This window comes from Osmerus mordax, chromosome 27 (assembly GCF_038355195.1).
Source record: "Osmerus mordax isolate fOsmMor3 chromosome 27, fOsmMor3.pri, whole genome shotgun sequence".
Classification (NCBI taxonomy): domain Eukaryota; kingdom Metazoa; phylum Chordata; class Actinopteri; order Osmeriformes; family Osmeridae; genus Osmerus; species Osmerus mordax.
Window position 1 is genome coordinate 2,825,465 of NC_090076.1, and position 19,200 is coordinate 2,844,664.

A 19,200-nucleotide genomic window follows, 5' to 3' on the forward strand; every position below is an offset into this window, starting at 1 on the left:
CTAGGAGAAGTAAGCGAGAAGATTGAGGAGGTCTTGCTTGCCGCAGAGGGTTTACCAGCTGTTGCAGCAAAACTTAGGGAGCTGAATAGGTACAGTGAGGGGCTCTCACAGCAACGAGCAGAAATCCTGAGGACATCATTCAAGTGCTCTATGTGTAGAGGAAAGTGACCATCATGACACCACAAGGAGTGTTGAAGTTGCATATTCAAGTCCAATTAAACTGATATCTTAAATATGTGATTGCCAGCGGAGCTAAGCAATATTATAGGCTTATGACAGTATGCCTTTTTCCTGTTAGACCAATTGATTTTTTGGTATTAATTTACTCACGTAAAGGGATCCTTGTCATCTGTACATCAACAGTGATATTTACTTTTTGGGGATACGTTGGAAAAAAACAAGGCATAAAATGTCAATTTAAGTGCTGATGAGAACTAACTGTAGCCGTGTTTTATCTGTTTGTCTCAGGAGTGATGGACAGTCTCATGTTGGCAAGATGCTGCCGCAGCCTTATTGGCTGCCGTCAGTGTGTGGACTCCAAGGAACACAAGCATGTGTGAAGTGCCACACCAACATTTCCAGGGAACATGTGGTGGCTGTAGCTGGTTAGGGTTAGGGTTAGCTAACCCTAACCCTCTCAGAGGTCATCACAGTTATCAAGGCCTTAGAAGAGCAATATAGATCTGCCCTTTAAGGATGGTAGAAATGCTAGTAAGAAACCTTGTTAATCTGTGCACTTTTCAAGTACGCTTGTCAGTTTTGATACACAAAAGGTTGGCGCTTTGGTTTTATCTTTCAATGTTATTTTTTGTATTTGTTAGAATGTGCATAACAGGTATAAGGCCATGTTATTGGGGCCTGGTTGTCAAATGTTTGTCATACACAGTGAACAGGTGTATTAAAGAATAATCTGATTTGAAATACATGTCAGATTTCTTTAACACTATCTCCACAAATTTACATATTAATTACAGTATTATGCCATGTGAAATCTATAATGCAGTTGAACAATTAATGCTGTGGGGAGAGAACTGCTCTTCTATGCACATCTTCTGGTGATGTTAATCACGTCCATTACACAGTCTTGGAATGGCCCATAGAGTGCTCATGTAAAGTGTAGTTGAACAGAGCTGACAGATCAGAGCAAAGATGGTGGATCTCTGTCTCAGCCCTATTCTTGTCTTCATCAGACTGGAAAGGGTCAGTGCCAAACACTGAAACGGTTGTCAACCTATGTCCCATTTCCTGTCTGTAAAGTTCAGCCGCATCTGTGGCTTCTGGCAGAAGTCACTCTGCGATTTTCTTTTTGCAACCGTCTTGGGCCAGATGGCTGGGAATACCTTTGCCTGAGAAAAAAATAAATAAAAGAGAATTATTTCAGACAAGAAATGGTGTGTTCAACACACTGCAGATACACTGAATTAGGCTAGAAAGTCTTTGGTGAATCAGTGTTCTCCCACTGGGTCAGTGTTACAGGAACTTCTGGTTAAGCAACAACACAGACTAAACCTTGATGCTAACCTGCACAGTTCAGCAGCATAAGTTGCCATAGGAACTGAGCTTGAATTAAATTCAACTGGCTTTATGGAAATCGACTGGAAATGAGAATAATAGACATAAGCATGGCTTATTTAGTACACTTGCTTTATGGAACAGGCCTCTGTATAACAAGGCACTTGTGTTGATCCACACAATCTACTTATTACCACTCAATCTACTACTCATGATCCAAGATGGCGCCGATCATGATCCAAGATGGCGCCGATGATGGCTGCCTCGGTCGTTAGGTGCGCTCTTTTTTGTCTTGTGTTGTCTGTTAATTCAGTGTTCTGCCAAGATTTCCGGGGTTCTCTAACTAGAGAAGTACTTCTAAACATCAGGACTACAACTCCTGTGGATTTATTTCCCACTTTTCTGCTTCCAGCGGCAGAATTAGTGGGAATTATAGTCAAAGCCACCCTCGGCTTTGTCCTAGCAGCGAAGCGCCGTAGGAGAGGCAAACGAGCCGGTGCTCTGGTGCGACTCCGTCGGCGTGGGGCACGCACAGCGTTACAGGGGATATTTCTCTCCAACGTGCGTTCACTGAGCAACAAACTGGTTGTACTTCAGCTACTGGTGTGGAAAAACAGAGACTTTCATTCATCTTCCGTTTTGTGCTTTACGGAGACATGGCTGAGTGAACTGATCCCAGACTCTGCGCTACAGCTAGCAGGTTTCAAACTGCTGAGAGCGGATCGTGACCCTGTGCTCTCTGGCAAAACGAAAGGCGGTGGTATGTGTTTTTACATTAACAGTGGCTGGTGTGAAGATGTGACAGTGATTCTGCAGCACTGTTCTCCTGATCTGGTATCATTTTTTATTAACTGTAGATCTTTTTACTTGCCACGAGAGTTTGCATCATTCATTCTGGTTGGCGTCTACATGCCTCCGCAGGCTAGCGTCAACGAGGCTCAATGTGTGCTCGCCAGCCAGATACTGAGTGTGGAGCATGAAAATCCGGATTCCTTGGTTATTGTGCTAGGCGACTTTAACAAAGGCAATCTCACTCAAGAACTCCCAAAATATAGACAATTCATCAAATGCCCTACCAGAGAAGGAAACACCTTGGATCACTGCTACTCTACAATCAGCAAAGCATACCATGCGGTCCCCCGAGCAGCACTGGGTCACTCTGACCACGCCATGGTCCACCTGATTCCTGCATACAGGCAGAAGCTAAAGCGCTGTAAGCCTGCTGTGAGGACATCAAAACAGTGGACCAGTGAAGCTATGGAGGATCTGCGGGCGTGCTTGGACTGCACTGACTGGGACATGTTCACGACTGCTACCAATAGTCTGGATGAGCTCACAGAAGCTGTGACATCATACATCAGCTTCTGTGAGGACTGCTGTATACCAACACGCACCAGGGTAAGCTACAACAACGACAAACCCTGGTTTACAGCTAAACTCAGAAGGTTGAGGTCAGAGAAAGAGGCCGCGTTTAGGAGTGGGGACAAAGACAGTTTCAAGGAGTCGAAGAACAGGTTTGCAAGGTGGTGAGGGAGGCTAAACGACTGTACTCAGAGAGACTAAAACACCAATTCTCTGCAAACGACTCTGCTTCTGTCTGGAGAGGGCTCAGGCAGATTACCAACTACAAGCCCAGAGCCCCCCACTCCACTAACGACTCCCGCCTGGCCAACGACCTGAATGAGTTATACTGCAGATTTGAAAGACAATTGGACAGTCCTGAACTACCCCTTCTCACCCAGGAGGCCTCCCATCTCCCCCCCCTCTACAGTGACGACTCTCTCCATTCAGGAGGATGAAGTTAACAGACTTTTCAAGAGGCAGAATCCCCGCAAAGCAGCTGGGCCGGACTCTGTCTCTCCAGCCACCCTCAAGCACTGCGCTGACCAGCTGTCTCCGGTGTTTACCTACATCTTTAACACCTCCCTTGAGACATGCCATGTGCCAGCCTGTCTCAAGTCCTCCACCATCATCCCTGTGCCCAAAAAGCCAAGGCCAAGAGGACATAATGACTACAGACCCGTCGCCCTGACCTCTGTGGTAATGAAGTCTTTCGAGCGCCTGGTGCTGGCACACCTTAAATCCATCACTGACCCTCTACTGGACCCCCTGCAGTTTGCCTACAGAGCCAACAGGTCTGTGGACGATGCAGTTAACATGGCCCTCCACTTCACCCTACAGCACCTGGACTCCCCAGCATCCTATGCCAGGATCCTGTTTGTGGACTTCAGCTCTGCCTTCAATACTATCATCCCCGCCCTGCTTCAGGACAAGCTCTCCCAGCTGAACGTGCCTGATTCCACCTGCAGGTGGATCACAGACTTCCTGTCTGACAGGAAGCAGTGCGTTAAGCTGGGAACACAAGTCTCTGACTCCCGGTCCATCAGCACCGGATCACCTCAGGGCTGCGTCCTTTCTCCTCTGCTCTTCTCCCTGTACACCAACAGTTGCACCTCCAGTCATCCGTCCGTCAAACTCCTGAAGTTTGCGGACGACACCACCCTTATTGGGCTCATCTCTGGTGGAGACGAGTCTGATTATACAGTTAGGTCCATAAGTATTTGAACATTGACACAATTTTCAGCATTTTGTCTCTGTATACCACCACAATGGATTTGAAATGAAACAATCAAGATGTGCTTTAAGTGCAGACTTTCAGCTTTAATTTCAGGGTATTTACATCCAAATCAGGTGAACGGTGTAGGAATTACAACACATTTTATATGTGCCCCCCCCTTTTTAAGGGACCAAAAATAATTGGACAAACTAACATAATCATAAATCTAATTGTCACTTTTAATACTTGGTTGCAAATCCTTTGCAGTCAATGACAGCCTGAAGTCTGGAACCCATAGACATCACCAGACGCTGGGTTTCGTCCCTGGTGATGCTCTGCCAGGCCTCTACTGCAACTGTCTTCAGTTCCTGCTTGTTCTTGGGGCATTTTCCCTTCAGTTTTGTCTTTAGCAAGTGAAATGCATGCTCAATTGGATTTAGGTCAGGTGATTGACTTGGCACTTTGGTTGCTTTCGCAGTATGCTTCGGGTCATTGTCCATCTGCACTGTGAAGCGCCGTCCTATGAGTTCTGAAGCATTTGGCTGAATCTGAGCAGATAATATTGCCCGAAACACTTCAGAATTCATCCTACTGCTTTTGTCAGCAGTCACATCATCGATAAATACAAGGGAACCAGTTCCATTGGCAGCCATACATGCCCACGCCATAACACTACCTCCACCATGCTTCACTGATGAGGTGGTATGCTTTGGATCATGAGCAGTTCCTTCCCTTCTCCATACTCTTCTCTTCCCATCATTCTGGTACAAGTTGATCTTGGTCTCATCTGTCCATAGGATGTTGTTCCAGAACTGTACAAGCTCTTTTGGATGTTTTTTGGCAAACTCTTATCTGGTCTTCCTGTTTTTGAGACTCACCAATGGTTTACTTCTTGTGGTGAACCCTCTGTATTTACTCTGGTGAAGTCTTCTCTTAATTGTTGACTTTGACACAGATATGCCTACCTCCTGGAGAGTGTTCTTGATCTGGCCAACTGTTGTCAAGGGGTTTTTCTTCACCAGGGAAAGAATTCTTCTGTCATCCACCACAGTTGTTTTCCGTGGTCTTCCGGGTCTTTTGGTGTTGCTGAGCTCACCAGTGCGTTCTTTCTTTTTAAGAATGTACCAAACAGTTGATTTGGCCACACCTAATGTTTTTGCTATCTCTCTGATAGGTTTGTTTTGATTTTACAGCCTAACGATGGCTTGCTTCACTGATTGTGACAGCTCTTTGGACTTCATATTGGGAGTTGACAGCAACAGATTCCAAACACAAATACCATACTTGAAATGAACTCTAGACCTTTTATCTGATCCTTGTCAATGAAATAACGAACTCCCTTTATGAGAGAATAACATACACCTGGCCATGGAACAGCTGAGCAGCCAATTGTCCAATTACTTTTGGTCCCTTAAAAAGGGGGGGGCCACATATAAAATGTGTTGTAATTTCTACACCGTTCACCTGATTTGGATGTAAATACCCTGAAATTAAAGCTGAAAGTCTGCACTTAAAGCACATCTTGATTGTTTCATTTCAAATCCATTGTGGTGGTATACAGAGCCAAAATGATGAAAATTGTGTCAATGTCCAAATACTTATGGACCTAACTGTAGGTGGGAAGCGGCCAACCTGGTGACCTGGTGCAGCCAGAACAACTTAGAGCTCAATGCTCTTAAGACAGTGGACAGTGGTTGTGGACTTCAGGAAGAACACAGCCCCACTCACCCCCATCACCCTGTGTGACTCCCCAGTCAACACTGTGGAGTCCTTCCGCTTCCTGGGCACTATCCTCTCCCAGGACCTCAAGTGGGAACTGAACATCAGCTCCCTCATCAAGAAAGCACAACAGAGGATGTACTTCCTTCGGCAGCTGAAGAAGTTCAACCTGCCAAAGACAATGGATGGTGCACTTCTACTCAGCCATCATTGAGTCCATCCTCACCTCCTCCATCACCGTCTGGTACGCTGCTGCCACTGCCAAGGACAAGAGCAGACTGCAGCGTATCATCCGCACTGCTGAGAAGGTGATTGGCTGCAATCTGCCTACCCTCGAGGACCTGCACACCTCGAGGACCCTGAGGCGAGCGAGGAAGATTGTGGCCGACTCCTCCCACCCTGGACACTCCCTGTTTCAGTCACTCCCCTCCGGCAGAAGGCTGCGGTCCATCAGGACCAATACCTCACTCCACAAAAACAGTTTCTTCCCTTCCGCTGTTGGCCTCTTCAACAAGGCCAAGGGACCACACTGACTCTAATGACTTCTTGCTTAAAACACACTGCTTTTTGCACTGCATTACAATAATGGTATCTTGTACATTTGTATTTTTTGTAATGTAGCGCCCCCTAGCAGGTCTTGTACTTGTTTGGAGTGCGCTCCCCGAATTCTTCTTGTATTGAGAGATCTCTCTCTCTTTTTAATTAATTAATTAATGCCCTAGTATTACGCTTTATAGATTCCTTTTTAACTTTCACTTATTACTATTTTCCCAACAAGAACATACACAGTAACAGTAAATGAAATACCCACTTGCAAGTTTCCAGTACATTCACGTTTAGTGTACTTTTATCAACAACAAACACATTGACCATACATTACTTCGTATGCAAAATACACAGGTCACATTCACACACACAGGCCGGCACATACAGAACGATCCCCAACTAAAACCCGTTGCAGGCCTGATACGATGCTCGGGGGCGGTGAGAGCTAAAACCAATGGTCACTTCACTCTATTGAGCCAAACTAAATAATGGTACCGTGTGTAGTGCTGTGTGTGTCTGTCTATCAGTGATACCTCCCTCCGACCGCAGTACAACGAGGAATGGCAGTTGTTCGACGAGTAGCGAGCGTTGGTGTCTACGTTCTTCCTCCAACGTGGCCAGAGGAACCGTGAGCATCCACGTAGCTCACGGCGCTATCTGGTTTTTCTAACGGTTTTAACAAAACTCCCGTGCCAATTGTCCCCGCGCAGGCAACAAACGTGACTTGCTGTATTCAGCCGGGTTGGCTAACAGCTAGCTATTTAATTCACTGAGTTAGTGAATAAAACACGCAGTGCTAGCTAGCTAGCTTACACACAGTAAGTTAGACTAACTTGAGCATATATTCTTTGCTTCTTGTCCGTAGAATTAATGTCTGTGTCTTTACTATCTCGCCGATAAACAACAAACAACAATATCATACACGTTCTCTTCTCGTACACTCACACGCGGACTACTCACTCCTTCGCCATTCTATCATTTTTGCATTCCTCTCCTTCTCCTTCACTCCACTCTACCAATCAACAAACAGCAGACACCACGTCATCACTCCCAATCCTTCACAATAAAATATGTACCGTTCTAAATTATGAAATGTACTATATTGTTTCTTACACAATAACCTTTTTAACTGTTAAACATATCTTTTGAGATATAACATTTTAAACATATTTAACATTATAAATCGTACAATATCAAATAAAATAAACAAATGACAATACAATGATTGTGCAAATACCCCAAACTCCCACGGGGCTACAGTAATATTTGTATTTTTGTATTTTTATATTCTAATTTACGGCAATTTATATTTTATTTTATTGTATATTTAATTCTATTCTAATCCCACTTAGTACTGCTAGTTTATGTACCCTTAGTATAGATAGTCCACATATTTAAATTGTAGGTATATGTTTATTGTATGCACCTTCCTGCCAAAGCAAATTCCTTGTCTGTGCAAACTTTCATGGCGAATAAATCCCATTCTGATTCTGATTCTGATTATTAGTGGCAATGTGGTAAAATGCATTCTTGTGGGGAAAGTCAAGACATGAGGGTGTAATGACTTGCATACCTAGAATACTGTGGTTATTCCATGCATCCACAAATCTCTGCACTCCAATTTGGCTGATTTTACACGTAGATTGGATACACAGTATTTTGTCAACCCATCTTCCATGTCCAAAGACTCCTGGTCAACCATCTGGATGAGTGCAGTCTTGATGGGATAATTCACACGGTTATTTACTTCTGGCCATATTCTCTCGACTGTGTGGTTCTGCTGAGAGAATAAGTATTACCAGGACACAGAACACATCGAATAGATCAGAGGGTATCCAGTGTAGGTTCAGGCAGAAAGACTCAGTTTAGTGTGTAGCACACGACATCCGAAGCAGACAGCAGCGATACACATTCTCCCTAGGTAGAAGAGAAAACAGAACCAAAAAATAGCAAGCCCTGACAGAGTAGGAGTGTCAGACTGCATGATGACTGTGATTCAGAGTGATAGTGCTAGTCTCAGCATTTCTTGCATTAACCAGCTTTGCAAATTACATTTGCTTATATTGGTCACAACAAATGTCAGCAACACAACTGTCCTGTTTGGTATTATTTTCAGCATTGGGAAAATTACAAATCTTACAGATGGAAATAATTATCATTCAAGTTGGATCACCTTGGTTGAAGTTGTCTGGCGGCCTCTGTTGGTTGTGTCTGTGTTCTGCCAAGATGTCTTGCATGAAGAGTGTTAGGTAGAATTCTCTACCATGATCAACTCTCACCTGGTCCCATATGCCATGGCAAAGTACAGCACTTCTGGGATGGTGATAACCACAAAGACAAAAATCAGCAACTTGGTGGAGATGCAGTTATTTACAACTTTTGTTATTTACAACTGCTAATATCTAAAACATTGTCTAAAACTACAATAAACCAGATGCCTGTACATGACAGTGGGGTGTCAGAGAAATGATTAGCCTAGGCTACTTTATGGAATAACAAATACAAATAATAATAAAACTTCATATCTGGTTTACTTGTAAACCTCTTCATAAGTCAAATTATTCTTTATGGGCATGGTTGAATGTCCAACAACTTTTTTACTAAACCCATCAACCGACAAACATGGGTCACACCAAACATGCAGAGCTTTTCATTTTGGTCCATATGCAATTTGTGTCCCACATATTCTGCATGGTAAGGGACCGGATTCAAGTTGTGTGCACCCTAAATGGAACAAAGAGGCCTGGTCAACTTCCGTTGTGAAAACTGGATGCAGCGTTTTTTGTTTGCGCTTTCGTTTTTGCAACGCATTTATGTATTTGCAGCGTTTTTGGTTTGCGTGCTTTCGTTTTTGCAACGCGTTTATGTATTTGGTTGTGTTGTGTGTATTTGCAGCGCGTTTGCTGAATGCTGCGCATGTGTTGTCAAATTCATGAAATTGTTTTCTTAATTTGCTTGTGTTTTGTCCATTTGTTTTCTTAATTTGCAGTGCGTTTGCACGTCGGCCACCGTAGGTATTCGCTTACAAAGGTTATGGTAAGAGCCTGGTAACACCATGGAAACAAACACGGCTTCCTTTTACAGTCCAGTTTCAGATTACTGACTGAGTAAATAGCCATGTTTTACCTGGTATCGCCTTGGAACGTATAGTACAAGTTCACAGTAAGGGTAACGTTGACAAAGTGGTCGCTTACAAAGGGTATGGTAAGAGCCTGGTAACACCATGGAAACAAACACGGCTTCCTTTTACAGTCCAGTTTCAGATGTAAATAGCAATGTTTTACCTGGTATCGCCTTGGAACGTATAGTACAAGTTCATACAAAGGGTAACGTTGACAAAGTGGTATTCGCTTACAAAGGGTATGGTAAGAGCCTGGTAACACCATGGAAAAAACACGGCTTCCTTTTACAGTCCAGTTTCATATTACTTACTGAGTAAATAGTCCAAACATGCGCAAGAACATACCCAGTATCCAAGAAGATTTACCATGACAGTAGAGGAAAACTCTTCCCGCGGAGGTAGGTATACCAGCCAAGTAAATGAGGCCATCATCGAAAACAACGTAATGAAACGGAGCAACAACACACACAACGAATGCGGTGAGACATGCAATAGATGTGGGAAAATAATGCACAAAAAGCAAGAATACTGTCCAGCAATTAAGTCCATGTGCAACAGATGCAAGAAAGTAGGACACTGGGAAAGGATGTGCAAAAGTAAAGTTGTGAACGAAGTTACTGAACAGGAAGAAAATACAGCTTATTTTTTAGGCTCAGTAAGAAGCAACCCTTTGAGCAGTAGCGAACAATGGACAGTTAAGATGAATATCTGCCACAAGCAAGTTTCTTTTAAAATAGGTACTGGGGCAGACGTGTGCATTATGAGTGAGGAGACTTTTAAAACCCTCAAGCGAGTGACTGACCTACACCCTTCGGAGGCCATGCTGTGCAGTCCAGGTGGACAGCTGAACTGTATGGGCCAATTCAAAACAAGTACATGGTATAAAAACAAGAAGCATTCACTTCAACTCTACGTAGTTAGAGGAGAGAGAGTGAGCAATCTCCGAAGCAGGGCAGCAGCACAGGCAATGGGGCTTGTGAAGAGAGTCTACGAGGTCAGTGGCAGTGGAGAATTTGGCCTGCTCAACACACAGCCAGTGAAAATAGTGCTCCAGGACAATGCCCAGCCCTATGCTGTCCACACTGCATGCAGAGTTCCCATTCCCCTCATGAAACCTGTTAAGCTGGAGCTGGACAGGATGGAGGCAAACGGCGTCATAGAAAAGACGACCGAGCCCACGGAGTGGTGTGCTCCCGTGGTGCCTGCACCTAAGAAATCAGGCCAGGTGCGTATCTGCGTCGACCTGAGAAAGCTTAACAAGACCGTCAAGAGGGAGAAGTTTGTTCTGCCAACGGCGGAGGAAATCACAGCTGAGCTGAGCGGATCCACTGTCTTCTCCGCCTTGGACACAGCATCAGGGTTCTGGCAAACACCGTTAGACAAGGACTGTCAGAGGCTGACAACCTTCATCACGCCATTTGCCAGGTATTGCTTCAAACGCCTTCCATTTGGGATATCTAGTGCTCCCAAAATCTTTCAAAGGAAAATGATCGAAGGCCTCCAGGGTACAGCTGTTTACATGGATGACATCATAGTCCATGGAAAAGACATGAGCCAGCACGATGAACGTCTTCAGAAAGTTATGGAACGTCTGGCTAGTGCTGGGCTGCAACTAAATTCAGAAAAATGTGCTCTGCGGCAGAAAAGACTCCAGGTCTCCAGCTAAGGTGTCTGCAATAGACAAGCTGATGGCACCTAAGAACATACAGGAGCTAAAGAGAGTCCTTGGGATGGTAAACTATTTAGGGAAATACATCTCGAACTTAGCTGAAGTCGGACAGCCCATGTATGAGCTGCTGAATTCCAAATCTGCATGGACGTGGGGCCCACCACAGCAGTCAGCATTCAAGCGCATCAAAGAGCTCCTCACGACCCCACCAACACTGGCGTTCTACGACGTCAACAAACCCACAGCTGTCTCTGCAGATGCCAGCAGTTACGGCTTCGGGGCCGTGCTGATGCAGCAACACAGCGAGGGCTGGAAGCCTGTCGCCTACTGTTCCCGGCTCCTGAATGAGGCAGAGACCAGGTACGGCCAGATAGAAAAGGAGTGTTTGGCGAGCGTCTGGGCGTGTGAACAGTTTGGGAAATATTTACACGGTCTAGAGGGGTTTCGGCTGATAACAGATCACAAGCCGTTAGTCCCCCTGATGAACTCCAGAGATCTGGATAATGTTCCCATTCGCTGCCAGAGACTACTGATGCGACTCATGAGGTTCAATCCTACGGCTGAGTACGCACCAGGAAAGACCCTCGTGACAGCGGACACACTATCCAGGAGTCCGGTGGGAGAGCCACAGGAGGGGGACTACACGCACACAGATGTGGACTGCTACGTGGCATCCATCGTGGACAACATGCCAGCTACAGAGCGGAAGATGGACAACATCAGAGATGCCACCGCTGCTGATGATACACTGCAAGCTGTGAGCAGATACATCCAGTTCGGGTGGCCCGACCACGTAAGTAAGGCACACCCCACCGTTAGGGAGTTCTTCCCCATGAGAAGCAAGTTGTCGACCCACCAGGGCCTAGTGATTAGAGGCAATAGGATAGTAATCCCGGAGAATTTAAGAACCGATGTGCTAGAGCGCATCCATAATGGCCATCAGGGACTGACTATGCCGCGACAGAGCTAACTCTGCTGTCTGGTGGCCGGGTATATCAGCTCATATCAAACAGACAGTCTTATCCTGCCAGTCATGTCAAGAACAAAGAAGAGCTCAGTCCAGAGAGCCATTGATCTCCACACCGCTTCCTGACAGACCATGGAAACGAATTGGCATGGATTTGTGTGAATACAACAAACAGAATTACTTAGTCATATCTGATTACTATTCGCGATTCATCGAGATCCTTCATATGCCCACCACCACCACCGCCCAAGTGGTCACAAAGCTAAAAGCTACTTTTGCCCGCTATGGAGTAGCAGACGAGGTGGTCGGTGACAATGGGCCACAGTTTTCCAGTGAAGAGTTCAAAGAACTTGCCTGTGAACTTGACTTCACGCATGAACATCTAGCCCACACCACCCGCAAGCAACGGGCACGCTGAGAGAGCAGTGCAGATAGCAAAAGGGATTCTTAAGCAAAAGGAAAGTCATGTAATGTGAACTAGTACAATGCCAAACAATGTAAATGCATTGAAAACGGCTATTAAGGAGCTGAAAAGCACTTTAAAGCAATAAAAGAATGTAATTCTCAAAACTCGGAATCTATTGGCTAAATCTTGTCAAGTAGCATGGATTCGGTGATTTCCAGTTGATTTGAGTCAGTGTGGCCTGTTTTAGGCTTAAATCTAAGAAAGTCATGTAATGTGAACTAGTACAATGCTAAACAGTGTAAATGCATTGAAAACGGCTATTAAGGAGCTGAAAAGCACTTTAAAGCAATAAAAGAATGTAATTCTCAAAACTCGGAATCTGTTTTAGAATGAAATATAAGAAAGTCATGTAATGTGAACTAGTACAATGCCAAACAATGTAAATGCATTGAAAACGGCTATTAAGGAGCTGAAAAGCACTTTAAAGCAATAAAAGAATGTAATTCTCAAAACTCGGAATCTATTGGCTAAATCTTGTCAAGTAGCATGGATTCGGTGATTTCCAGTTGATTTGAGTCATGTGGCCTGTTTTAGGATGAAATCTAAGAAAGTCATGTAATGTGAACTAGTACAATGCCAAACAGTGTAAATGCATTGAAAACGGCTATTAAGGAGCTGAAAAGCACTTTAAAGCAATAAAAGAATGTAATTCTCAAAACTCGGAATCTGTTTTAGGCTGAAATCTAAGAAAGTCATGTAATGTGAACTAGTACAATGCCAAACAGTGTAAATGCATTGAAAACGGCTATTAAGGAGCTGAAAAGCACTTTAAAGCAATAAAAGAATGTAATTCTCAAAACTCGGAATCTATTGGCTAAATCTTGTAAAGTAGCATGGATTCGGTGATATCCAATTGATTTGAGTCAGTGTGGCCTGTTCCAGGCTGAAATCTAGGAAAGTCATGTAATGTGAACTAGTACAATGCCAAACAGTGTAAATGCATTGAAAAAAGCTATTAAGGAGCTGAAAAACACTTTAAAGCAATAAAAGAATGTAATTCTCAAAACTCGGAATCTATTGAATAAATCTTGTAAAGTAGCATGGATTCGGTGATATCCAATTGATTTGAGTCAGTGTGGCCTATTCCAGGCTGAAATCTAGGAAAGTCATGTAATGTGAACTAGTACAATGCCAAACAGTGTAAATGCATTGAAAACGGCTATTAAGGAGCTGAAAAGCATTTTAAAGCAATTAAAGAACGTAATTCTCAAAACTCGGAATCTATTGGCTAAATCTTGTCAAGTAGCATGGATTCGGTGATTTCCAGTTGATTTGAGTCAGTGTGGCCTGTTTTAGGCTGAAATCTAAGAAAGTCATGTAATGTGAACTAGTACAATGCCAAACAGTGTAAATGCATTGAAAACGGCTATTAAGGAGCTGAAAAGCACTTTAAAGCAATAAAAGAATGTAATTCTCAAACCTCGGATATTGGCTAAATCTTGTCAAGTAGAATGGATTCGGTGATTTCCAGTTGATTTGAGTCAGTGTGGCCTGTTTTAGGCTGAAATCTAAGAAAGTCATGTAATGTGAACTAGTACAATGCCAAACAGTGTAAATGCATTGAAAACGGCTATTAAGGAGCTGAAAAGCACTTTAAAGCAATAAAAGAATGTAATTCTCAAAACTCGGAATCTGTTTTAGGCTGAAATCTAAGAAAGTCATGTAATGTGAACTAGTACAATGCCAAACAGTGTAAATGCATTGAAAACGGCTATTAAGGAGCTGAAAAGCACTTTAAAGCAATAAAAGAATGTAATTCTCAAAACTCGGAATCTGTTTTAGAATGAAATATAAGAAAGTCATGTAATGTGAACTAGTACAATGCCAAACAATGTAAATGCATTGAAAACGGCTATTAAGGAGCTGAAAAGCACTTTAAAGCAATAAAAGAATGTAATTCTCAAAACTCGGAATCTATTGGCTAAATCTTGTAAAGTAGCATGGATTCGGTGATATCCAATTGATTTGAGTCAGTGTGGCCTGTTCCAGGCTGAAATCTAGGAAAGTCATGTAATGTGAACTAGTACAATGCCAAACAGTGTAAATGCATTGAAAACGGCTATTGAGGAGCTGAAAAGCACTTTAAAGCAATAAAAGAATGTAATTCTCAAAACTCGGAATCTGTTTTAGGCTGAAATCTAAGAAAGTCATGTAATGTGAACTAGTACAATGCCAAACAGTGTAAATGCATTGAAAACGGCTATTAAGGAGCTGAAAAGCACTTTAAAGCAATAAAAGAATGTAATTCTCAAAACTCGGAATCTATTGGCTAAATCTTGTAAAGTAGCATGGATTCGGTGATATCCAATTGATTTGAGTCAGTGTGGCCTATTCCAGGCTGAATACTAGGAAAGTCATGTAATGTGAACTAGTACAATGCCAAACAGTGTAAATGCATTGAAAACGGCTATTAAGGAGCTGAAAAGCACTTTAAAGCCATAAAAGAATGTAATTCTCAAAACTCGGAATCTATTGGCTAAATCTTGTCAAGTAGCATGGATTCGGTGATTTCCAGTTGATTTGAGTCAGTCTGGCCTGTTTTAGGCTGAAATATAAGAAAGTCATGTAATGTGAACTAGTACAATGCCAAACAGTGTAAATGCATTGAAAACGGCTATTAAGGAGCTGAAAAGCACTTTAAAGCAATAAAAGAATGTAATTCTCAAAACTCGGAATCTATTGGCTAAATCTTGTAAAGTAGCATGGATTCGGTGATATCCAATTGATTTGAGTCAGTGTGGCCTATTCCAGGCTGAAATCTAGGAAAGTCATGTAATGTGAACTAGTACAATGCCAAACAGTGTAAATGCATTGAAAACGGCTATTGAGGAGCTGAAAAGCACTTTAAAGCAATAAAAGAATGTAATTCTCAAAACTCGGAATCTGTTTTAGGCTGAAATCTAAGAAAGTCATGTAATGTGAACTAGTACAATGCCAAACAGTGTAAATGCATTGAAAACGGCTATTAAGGAGCTGAAAAGCACTTTAAAGCAATAAAAGAATGTAATTCTCAAAACTCCGAATCTATTGGCTAAATCTTGTAAAGTAGCATGGATTCGGTGATATCCAATTGATTTGAGTCAGTGTGGCCTATTCCAGGCTGAAATCTAGGAAAGTCATGTAATGTGAACTAGTACAAGGCCAAACAGTGTAAATGCATTGAAAACGGCTATTAAGGAGCTGAAAAGCACTTTAAAGCCATAAAAGAATGTAATTCTCAAAACTCGGAATCTATTGGCTAAATCTTGTCAAGTAGCATGGATTCGGTGATTTCCAGTTGATTTTGAGTCAGTCTGGCCTGTTTTAGGCTGAAATCTAAGAAAGTCATGTAATGTGAACTAGTACAATGCCAAACAGTGTAAATGCATTGAAAACGGCTATTAAGGAGCTGAAAAGCACTTTAAAGCAATAAAAGAATGTAATTCTCAAAACTCGGAATCTATTGGCTAAATCTTGTAAAGTAGCATGGATTCGGTGATATCCAATTGATTTGAGTCAGTGTGGCCTATTCCAGGCTGAAATATAGGAAAGTCATGTAATGTGAACTAGTACAATGCCAAACAGTGTAAATGCATTGAAAACGGCTATTGAGGAGCTGAAAAGCACTTTAAAGCAATAAAAGAATGTAATTCTCAAAACTCGGAATCTGTTTTAGGCTGAAATCTAAGAAAGTCATGTAATGTGAACTAGTACAATGCCAAACAGTGTAAATGCATTGAAAAAAGCTATTAAGGAGCTGAAAAACACTTTAAAGCAATAAAAGAATGTAATTCTCAAAACTCGGAATCTATTGAATAAATCTTGTAAAGTAGCATGGATTCGGTGATATCCAATTGATTTGAGTCAGTGTGGCCTATTCCAGGCTGAAATCTAGGAAAGTCATGTAATGTGAACTAGTACAATGCCAAACAGTGTAAATGCATTGAAAACGGCTATTAAGGAGCTGAAAAGCACTTTAAAGCCATAAAAGAATGTAATTCTCAAAACTCGGAATCTATTGGCTAAATCTTGTCAAGTATTATGGATTCGGTGATTTCCAGTTGATTTGAGTCAGTCTGGCCTGTTTTAGGCTGAAATCTAAGAAAGTCATGTAATGTGAACTAGTACAATGCCAAACAGTGTAAATGCATTGAAAACGGCTATTAAGGAGCTGAAAAGCACTTTAAAGCAATAAAAGAATGTAATTCTCAAAACTCGGAATCTATTGGCTAAATCTTGTAAAGTAGCATGGATTCGGTGATATCCAATTGATTTGAGTCAGTGTGGCCTATTCCAGGCTGAAATCTAGGAAAGTCATGTAATGTGAACTAGTACAATGCCAAACAGTGTAAATGCATTGAAAACGGCTATTAAGGAGCTGAAAACACTTTAAAGCAATAAAAGAATGTAATTCTCAAAACTCGGAATCTATTGGCTAAATCTTGTCAAGTAGCATGGATTTGGTGATTTCCAGTTGATTTTAGTCAGTGTGGCCTGTTTTAGGCTGAAATATAAGAAAGTCATGTAATGTGAACTAGTACAATGCCAAACAGTGTAAATGCATTGAAAACGGCTATTAAGGAGCTGAAAAGCACTTTAAAGCCATAAAAGAATGTAATTCTCAAAACTCGGAATCTATTGGCTAAATCTTGTCAAGTAGCATGGATTCGGTGATTTCCAGTTGATTTGAGTCAGTCTGGCCTGTTTTAGGCTGAAATCTAAGAAAGTCATGTAATGTGAACTAGTACAATGCCAAACAGTGTAAATGCATTGAAAACGGCTATTAAGGAGCTGAAAAGCACTTTAAAGCCATAAAAGAATGTAATTCTCAAAACTCGGAATCTATTGGCTAAATCTTGTCAAGTAGCATGGATTCGGTGATATCCAATTGATTTGAGTCAGTGTGGCCTATTCCAGGCTGAAATCTAGGAAAGTCATGTAATGTGAACTAGTACAATGCCAAACAATGTAAATGCATTGAAAACGGCTATTAAGGAGCTGAAAAGCATTTTAAAGCAATTAAAGAACGTAATTCTCAAAACTCGGAATCTATTGGCTAAATCTTGTCAAGTAGCATGGATTCGGTGATTTCCAGTTGATTTGAGTCAGTGTGGCCTGTTTTAGGCTGAAATCTAAGAAAGTCATGTAATGTGAACTAGTACAATGCCAAACAGTGTAAATGCATTGAAAACGGCTATTAAGGAGCTGAAAAGCACTTTAAAGCAATAAAAGAATGTAATTCTCAAACCTCGGAATCTATTGGCTAAATCTTGTCAAGTAGCATGGATTCGGTGATTTCCAGTTGATTTGAGTCAGTGTGGCCTGTTTTAGGCTGAAATCTAAGAAAGTCATGTAATGTGAACTAGTACAATGCCAAACAGTGTAAATGCATTGAAAACGGCTATTAAGGAGCTGAAAAGCACTTTAAAGCAATAAAAGAATGTAATTCTCAAAACTCGGAATCTGTTTTAGGCTGAAATCTAAGAAAGTCATGTAATGTGAACTAGTACAATGCCAAACAATGTAAATGCATTGAAAACGGCTATTAAGGAGCTGAAAAGCACTTTAAAGCAATAAAAGAATGTAATTCTCAAAACTCGGAATCTATTGGCTAAATCTTGTAAAGTAGCATGGATTCGGTGATATCCAATTGATTTGAGTCAGTGTGGCCTGTTCCAGGCTGAAATCTAGGAAAGTCATGTAATGTGAACTAGTACAATGCCAAACAGTGTAAATGCATTGAAAACGGCTATTAAGGAGCTGAAAAGCACTTTAAAGCAATAAAAGAATGTAATTCTCAAAACTCCGAATCTATTGGCTAAATCTTGTAAAGTAGCATGGATTCGGTGATATCCAATTGATTTGAGTCAGTGTGGCCTATTCCAGGCTGAAATATAGGAAAGTCATGTAATGTGAACTAGTACAATGCCAAACAGTGTAAATGCATTGAAAACGGCTATTGAGGAGCTTAAAAGCACTTTAAAGCAATAAAAGAATGTAATTCTCAAAACTCGGAATCTGTTTTAGGCTGAAATCTAAGAAAGTCATGTAATGTGAACTAGTACAATGCCAAACAGTGTAAATGCATTGAAAAAAGCTATTAAGGAGCTGAAAAACACTTTAAAGCAATAAAAGAATGTAATTCTCAAAACTCGGAATCTATTGAATAAATCTTGTAAAGTAGCATGGATTCGGTGATATCCAATTGATTTGAGTCAGTGTGGCCTATTCCAGGCTGAAATCTAGGAAAGTCATGTAATGTGAACTAGTACAATGCCAAACAGTGTAAATGCATTGAAAACGGCTATTAAGGAGCTGAAAAGCACTTTAAAGCCATAAAAGAATGTAATTCTCAAAACTCGGAATCTATTGGCTAAATCTTGTCAAGTAGCATGGATTCGGTGATTTCCAGTTGATTTGAGTCAGTCTGGCCTGTTTTAGGCTGAAATCTAAGAAAGTCATGTAATGTGAACTAGTACAATGCCAAACAGTGTAAATGCATTGAAAACGGCTATTAAGGAGCTGAAAAGCACTTTAAAGCCATAAAAGAATGTAATTCTCAAAACTCGGAATCTGTTTTAGAATGAAATATAAGAAAGTCATGTAATGTGAACTAGTACAATGCCAAACAATGTAAATGCATTGAAAACGGCTATTAAGGAGC

The 19,200-nt window shown here is 41.8% G+C and overlaps 1 pseudogene; it reads right to left on the reverse strand.

The window, feature by feature from the left end:
• Positions 1-1,074: 1,074 nt before the first annotated feature.
• LOC136936559 (uncharacterized) lies at positions 1,075-9,884 on the reverse strand (annotated as a pseudogene).
• Between the last annotated feature and the right edge of the window lie 9,316 nt (positions 9,885-19,200).